The sequence below is a fragment of the Lissotriton helveticus genome, chromosome 4_1 (genome assembly GCF_964261635.1).
Source record: "Lissotriton helveticus chromosome 4_1, aLisHel1.1, whole genome shotgun sequence".
In the NCBI taxonomy this organism is placed as follows: Eukaryota; Metazoa; Chordata; class Amphibia; order Caudata; family Salamandridae; genus Lissotriton; species Lissotriton helveticus.
Window position 1 is genome coordinate 745,345,074 of NC_136063.1, and position 23,356 is coordinate 745,368,429.

Sequence of the window (23,356 nt, forward strand, 5' to 3'; positions counted from 1 at the left end):
ATCTGGTGACACTTTGACCATTTACATTGTCGTGTAGTTCCTATAGCACACATACAGGACCTGCACGTTTAGATAACATGAACTGTGGGATTGGTGGCAGACTAACTATGAGCACCCCCACCGGGTATGTTAGCCTGTTCACATTAGCTAGTTCACAGTGCCACTATAATCACCTTTTATCGATGATAGAAATAGTTTCTGGCAACCTTAGAACACGACAACCCTGATCCCCCAGTATCGTGGAAACAATGTACTACCTTTCGGTCAGTCACTCGTGCTCGCTTAGTTGCTCGCAGAGAGTTACACAGAAGAAACAGTCGGGTGTGTTTAAAATAAGTATTTATTGCACTGTTGTTCTTCTAGTGTAAAATATATGTACTGCGACAACCATTAGACCGTATGAGAGACATGTGATCAGCAGTACAGAGAATATAAAAGAATAGTACAGCTCTACCATTTTGCAATAGTCATGAACACATACAAGAATATAAAATACATTAAAAAAGACAGCGCGCATACTCCTACAATGCCTTTCTAGATGTACCTAAGTTTGCCTAGCATGTGAATAGGTGTGAAGCCAAGAATCCCTCTGGGTTTAGGGTAACCCCATTACCTGAAGAAAGAGAGTGTGGGACCCCGTCCTGGTCTCGAGATGAACACCCCACAAGGGATGTTTAGACCGCTGTCACTGGAGCATCTGCATGCAGGAGCCTCAGCGTCTCTAGTTAGTGTGTTGGCCTGGAAGTCTTTGTTCCCTCTTACTAACACTAGTAAGAGGTGCTGTATTTATACAGAAAGTATCTTTCCTTTGTCACTTGTTACTTGTATTAGCCATTGTTGGGTTTGAGGATGCCGTATGGGATGAACCGTGTATGTAGATATGGGGAGGAAGGTGGTGTAGCCCCAGTCTGATTTCCAAGAACCCTTATAAATAGTCATTCATACTGTGTCAGTTTAAAGATGGAGTTCTAGAATGCCTTTGTTCAGGAAACCCTCCTTCTGCGCCCAGGACTAGAACAAGGTAAAGGTTCAATCCTAAAAGGCTTGTTACTGTGTAGAGTAGGGGAGGTGATGTAGGTGAAAGGGTATGATTTTACCCGGGTCTATATTAGGGTACTTATATGAATAATAACACCCACTCCTCTTCTGAATAGTCAACAATAATGAAATGCTAGCAACTACTAAATTTTACAAGGTAGCAGCGCATAAAATTGTCATTGAGCCACGTAAAAACATCTTTAAAAACATTAAAAGCATTTTTTTTAAAACATTTCAAGAGGGGATAAAACATGTTAAAGTCCGTATTCGAATTTGCCACTTAAGCCAAAGTACTAGTTGAGTTTGTTTGTATAAGTCAAACCCCTACAAGCGTTTAGAAGGCCATGCGTTTCTAAGGAAAGTGCCAATTTAAGGAAATGTTCCAATTTTAGTCGCGTTTGAAACGAAAGGAAAATCCGAAGTCTTTCCAAGCACACGATGAGCCAATTAAAGATTAAGTGTCCTGGCCAGGAGACACAACATCATCTTTGCTTGCTGCCGCAGGGGACGGCCCGTGTAACACCTCACAAAGTACGTTAATGGAGCACAGCTGAAATTCAGCACTGTCAATAGCTGGTGTAGAGGCAGCAGGTGCTTTAGTCGATCCCTGGGTGCTACTGGTGCTGGTGTTAGTGCTAGTGGATGCCCTGATGCTCAGCCTATTTGTAGCAAGAGGCACCTGCGGGCTCTTGAGGAATGCTGCATCAGGATAGGAATACGCTGGGGACATTGCCAAGCATGGGAATGCAAGGGTTCCAGCCTCGTGTTTAAGCCCCAGGTGTGTCCATCGCAGGTGTCAGACAGAGGTCCAATAAGCATTCTTTTCTGCAAAACAGGCATTGAAGAACAGGTAAGATGCAGTCCTGTTTTTCATTTAGCTGAAGCCATTGAAAAATCTAATAATTCATAATCCCTGTTCAAATGACAATCTCTAATTTCCTTATAATTGGCAACTTGGTATGCACCCAGTCACCGATTATAAAGAAAATACATCAGAATTCGACTAGTAGTTAGTGGATTCGATTTCTGACATTACAATGCCTGCCGCCAGAGCCATCAGCTGATGTGAAAGGCAGGTCTAGTCATGGAGCATAATTGAAGCAGCAACGCATATGGAATGACGCTTTTCTTTCTTCTGCTCCATTTTAATAACTTACAATAACAAGCAGAGCAAACATGTTTGTTTTTTGCACTCCTTAGCACTCCTTTGAAAAAAGCTAGAATCTTTCTGCATCTTTCTGAGCATTCCGAACTACTGCAGCATTTTTTTTTTAAACTAACTTGTATTGAACTGTTTCTAATATCTGTTTGCAACAAATATCTAACAGGTTTTTGTTGTGTTTAATTTTGCACTAGAGGTTTTATTTTTATTTTGCATGTTTGCAAACATGCCTGCTTTTTCATATGAAAGATATACGCACCAAGCTTTTATGTGGTTTGTGGGAAAGGTGATGGCGTGACCATGTATTATGTGGGATAAATTACCTCCTGATAAGTATATTGCAGGTACCCTTAGAGTTCCATAACCTCTACATAGTGATGGGACTCTTCTGTGACTGGCAATATCCTTATCATGTTGTCGTAACCCAGGGATTTTTCCCAGAGGAAGGCTGGCCAAACCAATGAAGTTTGCATGCTTTCTGCTTGATTGGTGCTCAGCTCGATAGCCCATTCTAGTCTGGTTTGGCTCTCCTTCAATTGATAGATGAGGTTCTCCATCTTGTAGCGACGGAGCTATGCCTGCATTCTCCACCACTTTGTCGTCTTTCCCAGAGGAAGGCTGGCCAAACCAATGATGTTTGCAAGAGAGAGGGCTAAAGTTCAATAATTCTTTATTTATTCACAAAATAAGGCACAAAATATAGCCAAGGTCTATTGCTTTTTCAGGGGTCCGAACTCCTAGTTGGAAAAAGGTTCCGTCTTCACCAGGTCTTCCCCGGGATTTGGTGTTGGATGGTCACCTCCCCAGCGTTGATGGGATGGCATGGGTAGATGGGGATAGAACAACAAAAGAAATAGACTGGGGTGAGTTGCAGATGAAAACTGGCATTTCTCTTTCAGGGAAAAGGAGTGAGGGGAGATGTTACCTTCAACCGGCACCGAGTGAACCCTGACGTGACCTCCCTCCTCCCTCTATACAACATCCTTCCCCCTCCAGTGACCCGTAAGCCCCTATAGAGTCGCCGGTACATTAGTAAGCCACCCTCCACCAGGGGGGTGGCTAGGCGAAACGTGGTACTGTTGGCATCCCGGCTTGGCGTCTCTGCACGCCGCAGCAGTACTGGATTCGGTGTCTTCTCCGGATCCGCTTCTTCTTGCTGCTATTCCACCTCCGCTACTCCACGCCATGACCTCTCCTGCTCTGGGAAAACCCGCTTCCGTTTGTTGAAGGAAGGACGGCCTTCTTGTTTGCGCCTGTTGCTCCTCTGATTGGCCACTGGGGTGTGATGTCATAGGCCCGCCCCCGGGGGTCCCGTCCGAGAGATTCCTTTAAAGGGGTTGTGTCCTTCCTGCACAGAGGGTGAAATGAATGTATCAGAACCGAAGGGCAAGAGACTCCGCAGTCCGTTACTGGACTCGTAACACATGTATGGCATGGGACACTTTTTCCCTTTTATCTCAATTTTTGTCTGAGTTTTTCCTGCAGCCAAGAGTTAAAAATAGATACTTCAGTGTTCTGTGCAGAGCCAGGAATGCAGTGATCATGTCTAAAACCAAGTTACCCAACACACAATTATGAATGGGAATCCACACCTTGAAATGTAGGCGGTAATAGCTGGCTTTGTAAAATTGAACAAGTTTGAAGTTCTGGGATTTTTATTGCATTGTGATTCTAAAATCCAGCTCACCAAACACTGGTCAGGCCATGAATGGAAGTCTCAAAATGGTTCCATCAATGCTAAAGATGTCATCTGTTGAAAGAAGATGAGTGGGTTCCTGTAGTTAGGCTGAAAATCAGAGAGGCATATTTTATTGATATCTAATCGCTCATGTTTTTTTTTTTTTTTTTAAATTTATTTATGCAGAAACACATGAGTCGGTTGATACAGAAACACAAAAAAACAAAACAAAAGGGGAGAACAATTTTTTTTTCCAATCCAGTACATCTCCAACACTTGACATTTTGAAGCATAAAAAAAACTAAAAAAAAAATAATAAAAAAATATGAGTGAACAGAATTATATACGAGGCGATCTTAATTAAATCCAACAGGAAATTATACAAAATCAAGATAAGTTCCCCCATTTACATCTCGAGATAGTTTGTAACTAACCCCCAAATCTGTTCACCGATCTTCTTTCTGCGGGAGCTCTTTAAGGCATAGAGACTAGGCTCCATATTGTGTATCGAAAAAAAGCGAGCCCGCCAGGCTTCAAAAGCGGGCGGATCTTGTTGCAACCATGCAGATGCAATACATAGCCTCTACACTGCAGTTACTAAAAAAATAAGTTTAGCATGTTTCTTCGGGATGCTAGTATTCACTGTGCCCATTTCAACACCCAATAATATCTGCGTTGCTGATAATTGTATCTGACTACCCACAATTTCCGAGACACACTTTTCTATCTGAGACAACAAGGGAGCTAACATAGTGCATGTACAAAAGATATGAACATCATCCGCTGAGGTGAACCCACACCGAAAGCATTTACCTATTGCATCTCCCGACCATTTGGACACCTTATCTGGGGTATAGTATAAATTATAGATTGATTTAAAATGTTGAGCCACCAACTTTGCCGACAAGAATAGATCTTTAGCCATACCTATTGAAGTTTCTATTTGAATGTCCTGTCTGCCTAGTTTAGCACACCATTTACTGTTCTGCTGCTCTAGATCATTTTCTTTAGTGTCTAACAAATGTTTATATAGTGCTCCAATTCTTACCCCTTTCATAATGTCTTCAATCAAAGAATTCGGCTTAAAGTTACCTCCCAAACCCATTAGATAGTTACGAATCTGTAGGTATTTTGCGAAATGGTCTCTAGGAATAGAATATTGTTCTCGTATTTGTTCAAAAGATTTACAATGACTAGCATCATACAAATCCCCCGCCATTCTAATGCCTTTCTCCCTCCAATTAAGTACAATTCTATCCCAGACATCTAAAGGTAGAAAACACGATGATGAGAGTGGAGTGTACAACGTTATTCTCCCAAGGCCCAATAGCCTCCTAACTGTATGCCAGACCTTATAAGCAGCTGTCATTGTCTTAAAACGTGTACGTTTGTAGTAGCTTTGTTCAAGATACTTAAATAAACAATTTTTAACTTTTACCCCCAGCAGCATTTGATAAATCGATGGAGAATCTGCAGGTCTTGCTGGATCTTCGCCGGTTAATAAAATTCCCATTCCTTGCAACATACACGCATAATAATAAAGTGTGAAATCCGGAACCGACCAACCTCCCACATTTCTTGGGAGAATCATGAAACGCCTAGCCCTTCTAGCCTTCCCTCCAGACCACATAAAGCGCATACATACTGTCTGCAGTTGTTCCAAACTGGTCTTCGGGACTTCTAGGGGTATACATCGGAAGAAATATAAGATTTGAGGCAGAATCAGCATTTTTAATAGGTTACAACGGCCTACTAATGAAAGATATAAACATTCTGCCTGATCTAATTTTTTCCGAACACTGACTAGGAGCTGATCCCAATTACCTTTGACTAAAGCAGTTGTACTAGCTCGCAACGTGACTCCCAGATATACCACCTCCTGACATAGTCTAACATCGATGTAGCTTGGTATATTGATACTAAGTAACTGGGTTTTTGCTGAGTTTAATTTATAACCCGATGATTTACCAAAGTCTAGGGCCAGGTGCTCAATAGCATGCATTGCCATGATGGGTTTAGACGTGACCACTGCCACGTCGTCAGCATATGCTAACACCTTAACATGATATATATGTACCTTTAAGGGAGTGATATTAACACTGGAGTCCAGCATTCTTAAAAAAGGCTCAATGTATAGCGCAAATAGTAAGGGGGAACAGGGACACCCCTGTCTGGTCCCCCTACCTATTTGTACCACCGCCGATTCCAGGCCCATGGTACTGATCCGGGCTACCGGTTGCTGATACAAGACCTGTACTGATTTGATAAATCCAGGACCAAAACCTCGACTCTTCAGATTATCCCACAAAAAAGACCAAGCCACACGGTCGAAAGCCTTTTCGGCGTCCAATAAAATTAAACAAAAAGGTTCCCTGGTTACCTTGGCATAGTCAAGTAATGTTATTACTCTTCTAACATGATTAGTTGTACTCCGTTGAGGAATGAACCCATGTTGTATTTTTGAAACAAGACCCGAAATGACCCCGGAAAGCCTATTTGCTAAAATCTTTGAGTAAATTTTACCATCTACATTTAGTAGCGATATAGGGCGGTATGATCCCGGTAAATTAAGTGGCTTGCCCTTTTTGTGAAACACCACTATAGTCGCTTCTTGCCAAGTTTTGGGGGCTGAGCCTTTCTGTGCTGCGAGCATCGTTGCCAAAAAGTCACCTTTTAGGAGCGCGAAAAACATTTTATATATTTCTAAGGGTAATTTATCTGGGCCAGCAGCCTTTCCCAGTGCCAATCCGTTTACCGCTGATTCTAATTCCTCCAAAGTAATAGGCGCATCTAACATTACCCTATCATCTTCCGAAAGATCTTTCATACAATATTGACTAATCAAAGATGCAGAATTACCACTGTTATACACATCCCCCTGATAAAGTAGCTCGTAGAACTGTCTAAATATCTCCAAGATGCCTTGTTCATCCTTAACAGGGTCACCTTTATGATCTAGTATCTCATCGATCCGCTGTGCTGCCGCTTTTGCTCTTAGTCTTTGGGCGAGGCATCTTCGACTTGTCTCGCCATATTCATAGTGACTTTGTCTTTTAGAAAGAAATTTTTTAGCTGCTTCCTGAGACCACCTCAAATTTATTCTTGCCTTCAGACGGGCTACTTCAATGATCTCTGCATCAATATTACTCCCTGCCTGTATCCTTGCCATAAGCGCCTCTTCGGCCGTGATCAGCTCGTGATACAATGACTTTATTGCTGCCGCTTGTTTTTTTTGATTGTACAGACCCCAACTCAATGCCTCCCCACGAAAAGCCGCCTTAAAGCAATCCCACACACACCCTACATTACTACTCCCCGATTAATATTAAAAAACGATACAATCCACTCCTTCATATGTTCAATAAAGAGTTGTTCATACAATAATTTGCGATCAAAAGAAAACTGTCGTGAGCGTTCACTAGAAATGATACTGGAGAGCGTCAATACGACTGGCCCATGGTCTGATGTCACTCAAGGATATACTTGGATTGCCGCCTGATTCAAACTCAAAATAGATACAAAAAAGTAATCTAATCGAACCAATATGCGATGTGGAAAAGAAAAAAAAGTATACCCAGGCGACCCGCTTCTCAGAGCGGACCAAACATCCACCAATCCATGTGCTCCCAGAAGTGACTGTAAGGCTTTAAATACTTTCGGTTTCCTGCCTGTATATCTCGCCTTCTGGTTATTTAGCACATTAGGTGCTAGATTTATATTAAAATCACCGCACATAATCAGTGGTGTGGGCCACGCTGCAAATTCCACATTTAAAAAATTAAGAATTTCTGCTTCGTCTAAGTTTGCACCATATACAACACACACAGTAACTTTAATGTTACCCACCACACATTCTGCTATCGCCCAACGTCCCAACCTGTCAGATTGCACCCTCCCTGTGGTAACTATGTGAGTCTTAGCAAGGATTGCGACCCCTCTGGCTGCTCCTGAATATTTAGTGCAGGCTATTACATTGAGCCCAAGTTCTGTTAACAGTTGTCTCTTTGACCAAGCCACATGGGTCTCTTGTAAGCATATGATATCACATTGTAGAGCCCGTATCTCTTGTGTAACTCTCCGTCTTTTGTCCAATGCATTCAGCCCCCTAACATTCAATGTGCCAACCCTTAAAGCCCTACCTGCCATTTCTCCACTTCAGATTTTGCGTCTTTGCTCCAAATAAATTTCACCAATTGCTCCCCAACATCACCAAAATCCAAGTTTCTTCTCAACCCTGACTCATGTGTTATTTTCTTTTTTCTCCCCAATTCCCCACTCCCCCGCTTAACCCCTCCCCCCCAGAACCCACCCTCCCACCCTCGCCACCACCCTTCATGAGGCTTTAAGACCTTGTCCTCTGTGATGCAGAAGTGCCTTCACTGCGTGTCATGACTCCCCTTCTCCCCCCGTTTCTTTTTTCCTTTCCCCCTCCCAAACTCATAATCAACAGCCTTACTTCAGGCTGTTTGTAGGCACATTAGGATGTCCTCCATAAATAACCATTCTAGAGCCAGCAAGAATCTGTGACTCACCATTGATGAGTATATTTCTCTCATACATGCATAGTCAGAGGTCCTCAACCTCTATGTGCTCATTCAATTATCTTTTCTTTTCTTTATAGTATACAGTAATATCAAGGCCCTTAAACCCAGGGCACCGATTACCTACTTAATACTCCAATTTCGAATTTCCAATGCTGACTCTTAAACAAAAAAAAAAACACAAACAAAAATGTTTCTATGTACAGACACAACTCATAATGTGATAATATGCTATAGCCATAGTTTAGAAGCAGTTTAGGAGCAAAAGAACATTACGTTATATCACCTACACCCCTGCCCTCCCATTTTCACCCTCCTAAATTTTGGCTCAAATTAAATTCCCTCTCAGACTTGCAAAATATCCTTTATATCCTTTATAGTCTACTTCAGAAAGTTCTCCATTTGAGATTAGGTTTTCGCTTGTTTATCCATTTGGTTCAAATAAGCCTGAGCCGCAGACCCAGAAGTAAAGTATCTTGTTTGATCTCTAAAGATAGTCTTCAATTTGGCTGGGTTGAGTAAAAAGCATTGAGCATCTTTTGCCTGGAATGATGCAATTAACTTCCGCATCTGCCATCTCTCATTTACGGTTGTTGGGCAAAAGTCTGGACGAACAAAAAACTCACACCCAGCCGCCTTCCTCCTTTTCACTGGACGTGCGAGATCATATAAAGCCTCTCTCAGAAGAAAGTTATTTAAGCAGATCAAGATGGCCCTTGGGTATGCTTTCTGTCCATTATCCCGCCGACGATTCACAAAAGGAAACCTATGTGCGCGAATGATTTCACTTTCAAAATTCCAGGATTTCAATTCCGGAAAGGCCTCACTGAACAGCTGTATAATGAACCTACGGGGATCCGATCCCTCTTTACCTTCCGGAATGCCCAGGACGCGTAGATTATTGCGCCTAGCGCGATTCTCAAGATCCGTAAGTTTGCAGTCTATGTCCAAATTTGATTTTTGCAGTATTTCAATAGCCGACTGATGTTTTCCCAGGCTATCCTCAGTTGAGGAGACTCGCTGTTCCACCTCCGTCACCCTGGTAGTTACCTCCGTACAGGTTTTCACTAGGCGCCTTACAGTATTCTGTAGCTTTTTCACCGCTCCTTGTGTCCGCAGCCCTTCAGCCCTAGTCTCATTCCGATGAGCCATTACGCTTTTATATATCAGACCCAAGGTGACTGCATCTTCATTTATCTCCTCTTCCTCCAAATTGAGCTGGAGACATGGAGAGCCTTGATTCTGGCTTTCATTTCCTGCCTCTTCTGGCATCTTCCTGACTGTCTCACATATAACACCATGTCCATAGCCATCCTGTTCTTCTTCATCTGGCGTTGTCCCCCAGTCTCCTAGATTGCTTAGGCTGTCCTCATCATTTTCTTCATTTTCCTTGTCTGATGGAGAGGTCAGATCCGACATTGAATCGCTCATGTTTGTTAATGTAATATTTTAGTACTCCTCAGCACTAATTAGTGATTTTAATTTTAATTTTCTCATCTATGAAATGCTCCACTAACTTCCCTTCATGACAATATAAACATTAATGCACATAGATTATGGTTTCGTTTTTGTCTGAGATTGCACTGGTATGTACCCTCAAATGGCTAATCACTGTGAACATCTTTCCATTTATCTTTTCATATTTCTTTGTCAGCTCACCTCGATTTGCAACAAAGCCAAAACCATTGTTTAAATTTCACAATAATACACTTTTTTACAGTGTCAATGCATTTAATAGCGTATTGCTCCTTTGCATGTTAATGTTTAGTTAATATTTATATTTTAATATTCACACATTCACGAGATAAAAAAATGTATTAAGCTATGACAATATTATAACACTCATCTGTATCAACTATTTAACTAATGATAAATGTATCTATTTACTTCAATATAAAATGCCCTTCTTTTGTTCCTTTCATTAAGGAATCAAGAAAATGTTGAAATAAGTACAAAATGATATTTACATGTTCCCAGAGTCTTTGTAGCCGTCAGTGTCCACTAAATTTCTTGTTTACGTTTCACCATCATTTCATCCAGTGAGCATAAGGTAACTGATTCCTATCATCATTTGATTAGCTCATTACTCAGCCTTGTATTGTATCACTGACTTGCTATTTTACATAGTATGACCTGGGAATATTCCTTCTTGCTTTCTATTGCCTGGCTTCTTGTCACATGTTGAACACCCTGCTTCTTGGAGGATGATTTTTCAGTCAGCTGCCTATCCTAGAACATCACTAAAAGGTCTGTGAATTCCTCCATCCTAGATGAAGTCTGTTCAATCCAGTCCATACCATTATTATTTTGACAATGAAATCTTCCTCTTACGTTTATTCACATCTTAAATTATGTTTAATTTACCATTTTATTCATGAATGAATATTTATCTGCTTGTTTAAAAATATATGGATAGCGTTATGTATTTCTCCTGTTTTGAAAGGTGTTTTGTACCCAATAGCAAATCTCTGTTTGATAGTATAATAATAGTTCTGTCACCTTAGAGAGTTTCATTTCTTTCAAGTTATTCTGTAATAGCTCAGATAAAGGGCCTTATTATGAGTTTGGTGGTACGGGAGCATGCCCATACTGTCCTTTTGTCCAGATTGAGGCATTGCTTCTGGTTATAAGAATATTTGCCATGATAAGACAATCTTAAATGGGTGACATTGAATCAAAAGCTTTGTTGTAAGAATTTAATGATAATTTGTATATCATCTGCCTGGACCGCCACCTAAAATAAAGGCCTCCAGTCAACTCTCCCAAGGGCTAAATATAGATGTTGACAAGTATGGGAGACAGTGCCGACTTTTGTGGAACTCTGCAGTTCAGCTTTGAGCACTTGGAACTAAATAGGAGAGGAAGAAAGGCTGTGTATGACCATATTGAAAGGTCTTAAATCCATTCAGAGCCTTCCCAGAGCCTGACTCCTTTAAGGCAATTGACTAGTCAACCTTATCATACACTGTGGTCAGATCAAGATGCAGAAGGCCGGAGGGGGGGCCTTGGTTGCAGGTGTCATGTAAGGAATCAATGGTTACCGCCAAGGTAGCTATAGTGCTGTTTTCTTGTCTAAACCTGAGGTGGGCCTCATGAGGGAAATCTTAGTCGTCCAGCCATTCAGCCAGCCATTTTACCAGAAAGTTCTCTGTAATCTCTGAAAAAGCAGGAAGGATAGTAATGGATAGTAATGGGCCTAAATGTTTTCAGCTCACTTGGAGCTTACCATCTGTTTTCAGCAAGGGAGAAGCAACAGCAACTCCCTTGTTGAAAAACTGTGCATATTTGCTGTGTAATAGAATACATGAAAGGCCTTGCACCACTGTGGTGCCCGCACTGTGGTCAAAGATTTTAAATCAGTGGGTATACATGGATCATTTTGCAAACCTGATCTGAAATCAAGTGTAGAGAGAACCTCAGATTGGGACACAGAGGAAAGCTAACTTAGGCTAGCAGGTGGTGGTGTCCACAATGTGGCATTGGTTGGTGGATTGGGTTTTCAAGAGTAACCAATGCTATGCATATTCTTGAATTTCTCACAGATGAAAAAAGCCACATTAAGACACAGATAAATGTGGAGGGTTTTTAGTGACTCAGGAAAAAAGGGCGCTCTGCTCTATCTACGGTAGTGTTAGAAAATAATGTGTGTGCGGTAAGGGGATAATTCCCTTAAACCCCTAGATGTGTGTAGGGCAAAAACCTACACAAAGTCGATTTTTAAGAAAGTCCTGGGCACACACGAGCAAGGTATCAATCAAGTGAAAATTCATCAACGTCCAAAAGCACAAAAGTCTCAAAGTTCAATCTTCGGTGTATTCATTGTGGTTTATTCAAAGCAATGCACGAAAACCAGCCGACATGTGTTTCGTCGCCAATGGGAGTATTCCTGCGGCTTCCTTAGGGCTCGGAAAGATACAAATAACATTGCAGTTGAACCTGGCTTAAACTGCGACCAGGAGATGCAGTATTTCTTGGGGGACTAGTCACCCAATGTCTCCCTATGGAACCTTTTTTTTTTAAATCTATTACTAATCATCAATCAATAGATACTGTATATACATATTTGGAAGTAATGCAGAAATTGGGTTCTTTTAAATGAGGTTGATTCGTAACATTGAGTCAAAAAATGCTTGGGTATATAGGGGTGTATACTAACAGAGTATGTTTATGGTCTAACTAGACATAGTTACTATGCCAGATGATTCTGAAAGTGGATATCATTCTGGTGATATAGTCGGCTTTTGAAGGACAATCGGGGACACTGATCTTTTTTTTTTTTTTTTATTAGTTCAGTTTAAAGCCATAAAGACAAAAAAACATATAAAACCATTATATCATTGCACGATCAACATACCAGTATACAACATTTGTGGTGTAGATATTTGACATAGATAATTAAAAATAAGTGCAAATTAAGAGATAGACAATAGGAGCAATATTAATATCAAAAGGATACAATCTAAACAACAGATTATCCTATTTAACAAAAGGAATAATAGTTCTTAGGGATCTAGATGGTCTATCATTACCTGCCAGATTTTGTACCCCGTTCGCATTTTCCTGACTGATTTGATCCGATACAGATTAAATTCTAAATAGAAAACATTATAGAACTTTGCTCGCCACATTTCATATGTAGGTGCTTCAGGCTTCAACCACATTGAAGATATACATAGGCGAGCTACAGCCATAGCCATAAATATAACATATCTATTTTTCTGATAGCCTAGAAATTATTATCATTAGATAAACCAAAAATAATCATCTCTCTTGAAATTATTACATCACACTTTTTGATATATGCTAAAAAAAATTCTATGGATACAAAAAAAGGTTTTAATATTGGGCAGCCTGAAAAAATGTATACAATATCTGCCAGATCAGATTTACACCTATAGCATTTCCCATTATTAGCATTGCCCCATTTTAGCATTTTAAGTGGTGTGTGGTAGAGGTTAAATAAGGTTTTATAATGCTGTGAATATAAATTGGCGGATAAAATAATTTTATCGGCTGTAAAGATTGATTCTTGAAAGGGTACGACCGATGTACCTAATCTTATACACCATTTAGATTCCTGCTGTTCCATATCATCCTGCTGTAAATTTAACAAATAGTTATATATAGTCCCTATACGTGATGGTTTCCCAAGTATTTCAATAAAGTCATTATGACAAAGCGGTAAAACGTTTGGATGTTTAAAAATAAAATTGCGTATTTGCAAATACTTAAAAAAATCATGTAGAGAGAGACCATATATATCTTTTAACTCCTGAAATGTGGCAATTGTACCGTCTTTAACCATATTACCTAGAGCTAATATGCCTTTTTCCCGCCATATACACATAGTGCGATCTCTAAATATTAACGGAAGCAGTTCTATAGAATTACAGGGGGTATAAAAATTAATACGTCCCAAAGAAATAAGCTTCCATTTAGACCGCCATCCTTTAAAGGCAGACATTATTAGTTTAAATCTAGTTCTTTTATAGTAACTGGGTTCTAAAAAGCAAAGCAACATTTGCCGGGATTGTGGGCCAAGTAGGAGAGAAAAGATGTCTGGGCTTTCAAATGTGGGTGGGGTTCCACCTATTGCAAAATATTTAATATTTTGCATAAGACATGCCAAGTAATATAGTGCAAAATTTGGAACTCCCCATCCCCCACTTAAAATTGGCAATGTCATATATTTGGACGCTCTTCGCGCAGATTTCCAACCCCATAAGACTCGATCAGTTATAGATTGTAGTTTCCTCAATTGTAATGTAGGTATCTCCAATGGTATTGCACGAAAATAATATAAAACTTTTGGTAAGATGGTCATTTTTAAGACATTGCGTCTCCCAAATAATGACAAGTGTAAACATTCAATTTTCTCTAATTGATTTCTAACTGATTGCAATATATCTGACCAGTTCACCATAATTAACTGTTGAAGTGACAATCTAATTTTTATGCCCAAGTATTTGGCCTCCGGGGTAACCCGGCTATCATTAGTACATAATCCTGCTGAGCATATAACCTGTGTCTTCTGAATATTAAGTTTGTACCCTGACACAGTACCGAATTCGCGAGTCACGTTTTCAATTTCAATTAGGGCAGATTCTGGATCAGATGTTATAACCGCGACATCGTCAGCATAAGCTAACACCCATATATTACCCCCGGGCAAAACCATGGATTGTATATGTTGGGATGACATCAGCATATTTAAAAGTGGTTCTATATACATGGCAAATAAAAGAGGTGAGCAAGGGCACCCCTGCCGTGTGCCCAGCGTAATATTAACTGCAGTTGACTCTTTCCCCGACATACATATCTTAGCTCTTGGGTGTCTATACATGACTTGTAGAGCAAATATAAATCGGGATCCAAATCCCATTTTTCCCAGAATCGCCCATAAAAATGCCCATGTACTGCGATCAAACGCTTTTTCGGCGTCTAAAAACACCAATCCAACGTTCAAATGATTTGTGGTAGCGTAGTCTAATGTTGCAATAACACGGTGTATATGATTGATCGTACCGCGACCTGGAAGGAAGCCATGCTGTTGTTCAGAGTCAAGCGCAGGTACGACTTGAATCAGTCGATTTGCAAGGATTTTAGAGTACAATTTCGCATCAACATTTATAAGTGAGATAGGTCGATATGACCCAGGAAGATGCGAAGGCTTATCCTTTCTCCTAAATACAAATATGCTTGCATCATCCCATGATGGTGGTGGAGACCCATTTTGGGCTTCTATAAACGTTGCCAACATATCATCTTTAATTATAGAAAATAACACATGATAAATTTCTAACGGAAGTTTATCAGGGCCAGAGGCCTTCCCCAGGGCCAGTTCTTTAAGGGAGGTCTCAAGTTCTTGCATTGTAATTGGCAGCTCCAGTTGTTCCTGTTGCACCGAATCTAGTTGAGTTAAATCCAATTTATCTATATAGTGATCAAGTAAATCAGAAGAGAAATCTTCTTGGGTATAAAGATCTGTATAGTACTCATAAAATACCTGAAGAATACCCTCTGGTGATTCGATTAAAGTACCCTGACTATTTTCTATAGCAGTTATACGCTGTGCAGTCTGACGCCCCCGCATTCTTTGAGCTAAGCATCTGCCCACATTTTCCCCATATTCATATCTTTCTGCACGATGAATTTTATATTGGTGTGCTATATCCTGGCTCCAGACTCCATTAATCTTAGCTTTGCACTTAGCGACTTTGTCTTGTGAAGCCTTGCTATCTTGGTGTAGACTAATATCGCGCATTAAACTATGTTCCGCATTTATTAAATCTTGTAATAATTGCGTCATTATATTTTTCCCTTTCTGCTGCACACTCCAGCCATAGCTACACGTTTCACCTCGTAATCCTGCCTTAAAAGAGTCCCATACCATTGCATAGGACGTAGAACCCCTATTAAGATCAAAGAACTGCTGGGCCCAATCTAGAACTTGTTTCAAATAGATTTAATCTGATAGAAGTTTCTTATTAAATGTAAAAGACCTTTGTGTTCTCTGGGTTTTAAGTATAGGCATATCTATAACAATCGGAGTCCGGTCAGATGTAATACGTGGCTTGACAGACATTAGGGATCCATGTGCCATATGCCTAGGTATAAAAATATAATCTATACCAATCAACCTGTGTTGGTGTAAAAGTTGGCGTAACTCCTTAAATACCTTAGGCTTCCTACCTTGGTATCGATTAATCGATTAAACCTTACATCCCAAGTGTTCAACTCCCCATGAATATTGAAGTCCCCCAGTAAAAATAATGGGTACCCCATAGGGCCAGCTCTACATTTAAAAATTCTATAACTGCGGTGTCATCAATATTGGACCCATATACAGTACATATTGTAGCAACAACATTCCCTATGACACATTCCGCAATTGCCCACCGTCCTAAACTATCCACTTTGGTTTTCCCAGTTGCTGTTATAGATTGCCGCCCCAGTATGGCCACTCCTCGATTCATAGTAGACTGTTGTGAGGCAGCCAACACTATATACCCCAGATCGTTCAAAACTTTTCTATTTGCCCAGGGTATATGCGTCTCCTGGAGACATATTATATCCGGTTGGATTAGACGAATCTCGTGCATCACACGTTTACGTTTATGCATATTATTAGGGCCACACACATTAAATGAACACATGCGAAAATTATAACTAGCCATGACAGCTAAATAAATTTGTTACAAAATTGCATTACACCACTGCACCATTGCACCAACAACAGAAAAGCAATATGTTTGAGCATGATATTCTATGGCTTTGACTGAATTTCTCCCCAGCACACCCCCCGTGTCCACCCAACCCCACCCCCATCACACCAGCCCCCCCCTGTGACCCTCCCCCAACACTAAGGCAAAGGGGCCTATCGCCCCGTTGATGTATGTAAGAGCACCTCTGATGTTTAGACATATCCATTACTCTAGAAAGAAAAAAGCATGAGGTATACCACATACAGAAACGATAATTATCTAAAGTTTATAACATTCTCCTCATGCTAATGAATTCAGAAATTCTTTTGCTGGAGCTTCAGCGGTAAAGAATCGATTTTGCCCTTTATATACAATCTTTAGTGTAGACGGTTGAAGCAGAAAAACTTGAGCGCCCTTTTTTTGGAATGGATCAATCAACTGGCGCAACCGCCAGCGATTTTCTACGGTGGCATGACAATAGTCAGGGCGTACAAAAAATTCAATACCCTTCCCAGAGCGCTTCTTATCGGGTCTTGCAAGATCATAAAGTCTTTGTCTTGCCAAAAAGTTATTTAAAGATATCAAAATAGCTCGAGGGTATTGGCGACTTTGGGTACTCCATAATGCTTGCTTGTGAAAAGGAAAGCGATGTGCCCTCTGAATCTCATGAGACCACTGCCAGTCTTTAACCTCCGGAAAGGCTTCTTCAAAAAGTTCGACCACAAACTGTCGTACGTCTTGCCCCTCACGTCCTTCTGGCACACCTAAAATTCGCAAATTATTACGGCGTAGCCTATTCTCCAACTCAACCAATTTTATGTTCACATCCTCCTTCTGACCCTTGAAATCATCAATATTAGTTTTAATATGAATTACTTGGTCTTCCAATGAGGAAATGCGTCCTTCCGCTTCTACCATTCTATCTGTGAAATCATTGCATGATTTTGCTAAACGTCGCACTGTATTTTGAAGTTTTTTGCAAGCATTATGGGTTTTCAAATGCTCGGCTTTCGCCTCCAATCGTTGATCTGAGATAGCTTTCAAAATAATATCTATTGGTGTCTGGCTAGGATACCCAGGGCTAGAGCTAATTTGTTGAGCAGAGTCTGCTAGATCCTGATCTTGATCTACTATAGTCGGGTCTCCATTGGAAGTTTCCTCACTCCAATCCCTATCTACCTGTAAATCTGCTGTAGCAATAACAGACACTTCCTTGCTTGTATTTTCCAGATAAGAAGTCTCCACTTCATCCTCTAATCCGTGGAGGTAAAACAAGACCTAGCGGTGAAAACCAGATCAGGACTCGGGCTGCTCTTGCGGCAAAATCAAAACAAGATGCTAGCAATAATGACCCTGATGTTAGCCAAACCGGTACTCCAAAAATACCACAGATGTTCAATACTAAAGCAAAAATAACAATGACCAAGACCTTGACAGCTGGAGTTGGGGGTGAAAAAAATATGGTTACTGACGATTTGGGAGATCTAGATGTGGATAATGACCAAGATAAGACTTTAGTGGAGGCACTTGAACAGCTAGTAGTCTCTCCAGTAACTTCCTCGACTGTCCCATCTCCATCTCCACCTGATCCCGCACTTTCACCGTCCAGATCACAAAATACTATGGCTTTTAATATCAATGCTGTGATCGGAGCCGAAGTTGATGTTGAGCAGGACCCATGTCGAGCTGAAGGGGTAGAAGGTGAAGGTGACCCTATCAGTAGCAAAGATAGTGAGTTTTATTCACTTTCAGGACATTCCGAGGGCTCTGATCAGGAAGAGGATTTAGGGGACACTGATCTTAGAGTCAGATTGTAACTGATGATTTGGCTGGCAAGTAGTGTATTAATGGTTACACCCACTTCTGATATTGACCATATTGGTTGCATTTGGAGCATGCAACACAATGTTAGAGTTTAATTGGGCAGCTACTTCTTCCCTTCAGATATTGGCCTCTTTTCTTCGCATTAGTAGTAGAAGCACTAGGATCATAGCGTCTCCCTCGCTACTGTTCATGTGACTTTCATCCTTTCTGACGCGCTCGGCATGCGATTTTATTCTGAGGGTCATTAACCTTTTGTTGTTGTTCATATAATGGTTGAGATATGGTTGGAATATGTATTGGGTAGATACTTCTATCTATTGTCCTAGGAGACACTTAGATATGATGAGCTATAGAGCTATTGTCGAATATCATTAGCCATAAATAGGTTTGCAGACATCGTCCCTCCATGTACTTTAGAAATTGTGCTTTAATTCCGCTCTTTAGATCGGTTAACATAGGGTCAGATACACATTATTATTTTCAATTCAATCGACATCGGTTGAGACATAGGGACACATTTTTCAATAAAGCTCTTTTTTTTTTGTTGAGATTGAGATGGTAGCACTCTAGCGTTTGAGCAAGGCTTTTGCATAAAATCACTTCCGGGTCTGACCTCTGCCAAGACCCAGAAATTGCCTGATTGAAACGGGCAGATTTACTCCACAGCGCATACGCTTGCCAGTAAGATAACTGACTTTATATACTTAATGTCTAGCCCTTTGGATACTTCCTGGTGTCTAGTATATTTCAGGGTTTGTGACTTTGTCGCAAACAAAGTTTTTGTTTCTTTGTCACTACAGAGCCATGGATCACTCTCCGTGTTGATCTCTCCTGGAAGCACTCCTCTGATAAATAGCAGTCCTACTGGGTTTTCCGACACCAAGCCTCAGCGTATCTGCTGATAAGTAAGATGTAGAGATAGAGTTTGTTTATTTAAAATTGTCTGCTTTGCATTTTAAACCCACTGGAACGCATTTGACCTGTTAATGTGTCATTTTTCTTTCGATTTTATGCACAGCTAATGAGGGATCTTTACTTTATCAGGAAGCAAATTCTAATTACTCAACATATAGACTTCGATAATCAGTTGTTTATGACGATAGGTAAGATTGAGGGAAACTTAGGATTCTACATTTCCAGGGATTGGTTTCTCTAGAATAATTTTTAATGTAGATCTTTTGTCTCTACACAGTAATTTAATGTCAGAGAGACTCCGTCTTCTTAGGAATTGCGCATAATTTGGGTGAGACTTTATATGCGGTTAATTTTGACAGTAACACTCTGATACGGTCTTCTAGTTTAATAATGATTTATGAATATGAGAATATTCTTTTCTTGTAGTTATACTGTACCTGGGGACACCTTAGGACTCTCTCATTAATTATTTTTAACAACTTTACCGGTAGACCCGAATACAGACGGGGAGGTGAGCTGTTTATAACACATTACGCTCTTCACCTAAATTTTTTTAGAATACAGTGAGCCTACGGAATTGTGACGTTTATGGCTTCCCCTATTAATTTCTTTATATTCTAGTACTAACATGGACGGGGATACTTGGTTGAAGGTTATTTTTCCAAGAACACAGTTATTGATCTTTTATGAGTTGGATTATTACTAACCAGCCGGGTTGGAATTATCACCGGCGGAGCAGTAAGTGCTCTTCTGGCTACAAAGATATTTTTGGCTTCTGTGTCCCAATCTATAGATGCTGATACATATATTATACTTCTTCTTTTCTTTACAGTTTCCACAATATCATCACTCTATATTTAAGGTATTTTACTACCTTTTGGAGATGGTATAAGATCTCAGGAACTGGTTCACTTGTTCATACAAAATCTTTTTCTTGACACTTTAGGACTTATATGATATTGCCCTTAGGGAGACGGTTACTTGCCGTATGTGAGGCGCGGCCTTTCTCATTACAGGAATACTTCTAATGTGCTCGAACACAAATGAAGACACCAGACAATCACAACACTGTTCATGTTTTTCAATGCAGTGTTTGTAATTTCCTTGTAATTTCCTTTCCAGTGACATCGAATGATTTTTTAGCAATATGTGGCTTTTGACTTGCATTGGTTATGTAAGGGTTTCCACTTCAAGGGTGACAGTCACTCATTTGTAGGCCCATTTTGCATGATATGTTACTTTATTCAAATGGTAACAATGTTATTTGTATCTTTTCCAGCCCTGAGAAAGTCGCGGGAATACTCCCATTGGCGACGAAACACGTGTCGGCTGGTTTTCGTGTGTTGCATGAATAAACCACAATAAATACACTGAAGATTGAACTTTGAGACTTTTGTGCTTTTGGAAGTTGATGAATTTTTACTTGATTGATACCTTGCTCACGTGTGCCTGGGACTTTCTTAAAAATCCACATTAAGACACAGTTTGAGACTGCACAACTAGGCAGGTCATGCAATCAGAAGGTTTAAGGAGTGAGTCTTTGAAAAAGATCCCTTGATGAGTTGGGCGAGAAGGCAAGGTGATAAAAGTTACATTAGCTGCATGAAGGCTTGCTTTATAGTGACACATTTGTTTTTAAATGTGTGTTATAAGTCAGGTGAATAATCATGCCTCAAATTTCTCTCAGCTGGCCTGTGGGTGAAGCTCTTTAAGTTCGAGAGTGAGCCATCTATTGATTTATATGCCTGATTATGAGACCCCAGGTTTAGAGCTAAGGTTGCAAAACTATTAGCTAGTGTACCAAATGTGCTGATAAGCTACTCTAAAGGGATAGGCAGCAGGCTCAGAATTAGCATGAAAAATAAGGGATACTATTAAATTGCTTCCATTTCCTAAACCTAGATAAGAATAGAGCCTCATATTTATTAATCAGCTAGGTGTTCTGAGGGGCCATCCCACCACTTTACAGGTGAGGTTACACAGATATCCCCTTACAGAAAACTAAGAATTAGGTTGTTCCCTGGTGGATGTGAGGGGTTATCAACAAACAGGCCAGACTCAAGGATTAGAGCTCAGTAGCTTGTCTATTTAAAATTGCATGATTGAAAATAATTCTCAGAATCAGCATCAAGAACTAGATAGCCTAGGATTTTAATTCTGGAAGAAGACACAATGGAGAATGATACAAAGTCATATATGGTATTCATGTGATTCTTGACTGCAAAGCTAATTGCACACAAACGTTCACATAACAACACAAATAGCCTTTTATAGGGCTGTGAAGCCTGTATTGCCATTCAAGAATGTCTTTTCACTTAAAAACAAGTTTGGGAGTGTGTATTTAAAAAAAAACATTCCTACAACTCTACTCCACCTTCAAAATGGTTTAGATAAAACTCTATCAAAGCCTTGAGTACTCATAGAATGTTGTGTGTCACAGATTCCTAGTCGTATGCTCAAAAGCTGTGTGATTCATAGACATTATAAATTGAAATATGGTAATAAACCTACAAAACAGATTTTTGAATGTTTTGAAGTATTGGGCCCTGTATCTTTTTGTCATCACTAGCAAACAATTTAAATTATTTTGCACTTGTTGGGCGAAGAATGAAATGTAGGGATTTGGGGCCATACGTAGGAAGCCAAAATGCGATCGCAAACGTGGAAATTTGCAGACAAAAACCCACTTGCAAAATAAGGAATCGCGAAATTTGCGATTCCCTATTTTGCGAATGCATTTAAGGAATCCCAAATTGCTATTCCTTAAATGCAATGTAGAAAGCACCCAAGTTGTGCGCTTTTGGCTTAAAGAATAGCAAATTACCACCAACTTCAGGTTGGTGGTAATTTGTGATCTCTTCAAAAAATGCACGTTTTTGCATTTTTCAAAGTGCCATGTGGTGCACAAACATGCCCTTAGAGCATGTCTGTGTGCCATATGTGCACACATGCTTATTTCAGGGGTGCAAGAGGGTGTCCTTGAAATTTGTCCTCCACGTCCTTCTCATAAATGAGGATGTCTGTCGGTTGATCAGCTGGACTACATTCCTACCTACTTTGGTTATGCACATGGGTTCAGAGAACCTGGTGGCATCGCTCCTCCTTGGTTTGGGAAGATCTATACGGACCCAGTCCCCTTATCATGCTAGATTTCACGTGTTTGTCAGCATTGTATCTTGCTTCGTGCTTGTCTTGGTGATCCTTAATAAGCGTTCCAATATCGCCACGGTCAACGTGGAAACTGGTCTGCCTTTTTAGTGGAGTTGAAAGTCTGGTTTTAGGGATCCTCCCTTTTAATGAACTGAAAGGAGACACACCTGTGACTAGCTTAGGGGTAGTGCGTAGGCCCAGAGTGTTTCCTGCAGTGAATTGCCTAATATCTCGGCATGTTGTATACATTATTTTATCATTCGGTTCATGCGCTCCACCAACCAGTTCGCACGGGGACAATAAAGGACAGTTTTCTGGTGGGTGATGCCCATATCAGAACGGAATTCCCTCATGTTCTCTGACGTGAACTGTACCCCGTTGTCAGTGACTAAACTATATGGGATCCCTTCCTCAAAAAAGGTATTGTTAACCCCTTCACTGCGGCGGCTATTCCGCCACAGTGCATAAGGGTGCAGGGTGGCCGCGCAGCGGCCGCATGCTGGTGACGGAACCGCTCCGTCACCAGCCGCGGTTGTGCTGTGCTCATGACGGAGTGGTTCCGTCACAGCCCCGCTCGCACAATGGAACGCTCAGCGCAGGTGCGGAATCCGCGCCGCGCAGGCCTGCCGAGCGGGCCGTGACGGACCCGCTCCGTCATCAGCACAGGGCGACCGCAGCTGATGACGGAGTGGTTCCGTCACCTGCAGGGGAGGGGTTAAGGAAGGCTATGAGCACCTTTGTATCAATTTGGTGGACACACTTGTAAACCACCCACTTAGTGTGGTAATCCACTAGGACTACTATAAATCTTTCCTTCAAACTCTTAAGGTTCAGGGGGCCAATT